At 49.9% G+C, this 2,500-nt stretch overlaps 1 protein-coding gene across 1 annotated transcript in view; it reads left to right on the plus strand.

Moving 5' to 3' along the window:
- Positions 1-1,878: 1,878 nt before the first annotated feature.
- LOC116958423 (double C2-like domain-containing protein beta) overlaps positions 1,879-2,500 on the plus strand; it is a 61,666-nt gene continuing 61,044 nt past the window's right edge. The window contains 1 exon segment of the mRNA XM_076058581.1: positions 1,879-2,500. This exon segment is cut by the window's right edge and continues 186 nt beyond it. The gene's annotated coding sequence lies outside the window, so the exon portion shown is untranslated.

Consider the following 2,500-nt stretch of genomic DNA (forward strand, 5'->3'; position numbering starts at 1 on the left):
CACACAGAGAGAGACACACACACAGAGAGAGACACACACACAGAGAGACACACACACAGAGACACACAGAGACAGAGAGAGACACACACACAGAGACACACAGACAGAGACACACACAGACAGAGACACAGAGAGAGAGACACACACAGAGACACAGAGACACACACACAGAGACACACAGAGAGAGACACACACACAGAGACACACAGACAGAGACACCACAGACACAGACACACAGAGACACACAGAGAGAGAGACACAGAGAGAGACACAGAGACACACAGACACAGAGACACACACAGAGACACACACACAGACACACAGAGACACAGAGACAGAGAGAGACAGAGAGAGACACAGAGACACACACACAGAGACACACAGAGACACAGAGACACACACAGAGACACACAGACACAGAGAGAGACACAGAGACACACAGACACAGAGAGAGACACACAGAGACACAGAGAGACACACACAGAGACACACAGACACACAGAGACACAGAGACACAGAGACACACACACAGAGACACACAGAGACACAGAGAGAGACACACACACAGAGACACAGAGACACACACAGACAGAGTCACACAGAGACACACACAGAGACACAGAGACACAGACACAGACAGAGACACCACAGAGACACAGAGACACACAGACACACACAGACAGAGACATACAGAGACACAGAGACACACACAAACAGAGACACACAGAGACACAGAGACACACAGACAGAGACACACAGAGAGACACACATACACACACAGAGACACAGACACACAGAGACACAGACACACACAAAGACACACAGAGAGACAGAGACAGAGACACACACAGACAGAGACGCAGAGAGAGACATAGACACAGACACACACAGAGACACACAGAGAGACACAGAGACACAGACACACACAGACAGAGACACACACAGAGAAACACAGAGAGACACGCACAGAGACACACAGAGCGACACACACACACACAGACACAGAGACACACACAGAGACACACAGAGACACGCACAGACACACAGAGACACACACAGAGAGACAGACACAGAGACACACACAGAGACACACACAGCGACACACAGAGAGAGACACACACACACACACAGAGACACACACAGAGACAGAGACACACACAGAGACACACACAGAGAGTGACAGACACACACAGAGACACACACAGAGACAGACACAGAAACACACACAGCGACACACACAGCAACACACACAGAGAGAGACAGAGACACACACAGAGACACAGAGACACACAGAGAGACACACACACACAGACAGAGACACACGCAGAGAGACAGACACAGAGACAGAGATACACACAGAGAGACACAGAGAGACACACACAGCAACATACACAGAGACACACACACAGAGACAGAGCCACACAGAGAGACACACGCAGAGAGAGACAGAGACACACAGAGATACAGAGACACACAGAGACACACACACACACAGAGACAGAGACACACACAGAGACACACACAGAGACACACAGAGAGACAGAGACACACAGAGAGACACACACAGAGACACACAGAGAGAGAGGGACAGACAGAGACACAGACAGAGAGACAGAGACACACACAGCGAGAGACAGAGACACGCACAGAGACAGAGACACAGACAAAGACACACAGAGACAGACAGAGACACACACAGAGACAGACAGAGACACAGGCAGAGAGACACGCACAAAGAGAGACACACAGAGAGACAGACAGAGACACAGACAGAGAGACACGCACAGAGAGAGACACACACACAGAGATAGACACACAGAGACAGACAGAGACACAGACAGAGAGACACGCACAGAGAGAGACACACACAGATAGACAGAGACACAGACAGAGAGACACGCACAGAGAGACACACACAGAGATAGACAAACAAAGACAGACACAGAGAGAGAAAGAGACTGAGACACAGACAGAGAGACAAACACAGAGATACAGAGGCACACACAGACACAGAGAGACACAGAGAGAAACAGAGAGAGAGACACACACACACAGAGACACACAGGCACACACAGACACACATAGGGAGACACAGACACACACAGAGAGACACACAGACACAGACAGTGAGACACACAGACACACACACAGACACACACAGAGACACACAGACACACACACACAGACACACACACAGAGACACAGACACACACAGACACACGTAGACACAGACAGAGAGATACACAGAAACACACAGACACACACAGACACAGACACACAGACACACACACACAGACACACACAGAGAGACACAGACACACACAGACACACACAGACACAGACAGAGAGAGACACACACACACAGACACACACAGAGAGACACAGACACACACAGACACACACACAGACACACCCAGACACACACAGAGAGACACAGACACACACAGACACACACACACAGACACACACAGACACACACACAGACACACACAGACACAGA

This window comes from Petromyzon marinus (genome assembly GCF_048934315.1).
Source record: "Petromyzon marinus isolate PM22_M1 ecotype Great Lakes invasive population chromosome 77 unlocalized genomic scaffold, UKy_Petmar_22M1.pri1.0 chr77_unloc.1, whole genome shotgun sequence".
NCBI lineage: Eukaryota > Metazoa > Chordata > Hyperoartia > Petromyzontiformes > Petromyzontidae > Petromyzon > Petromyzon marinus.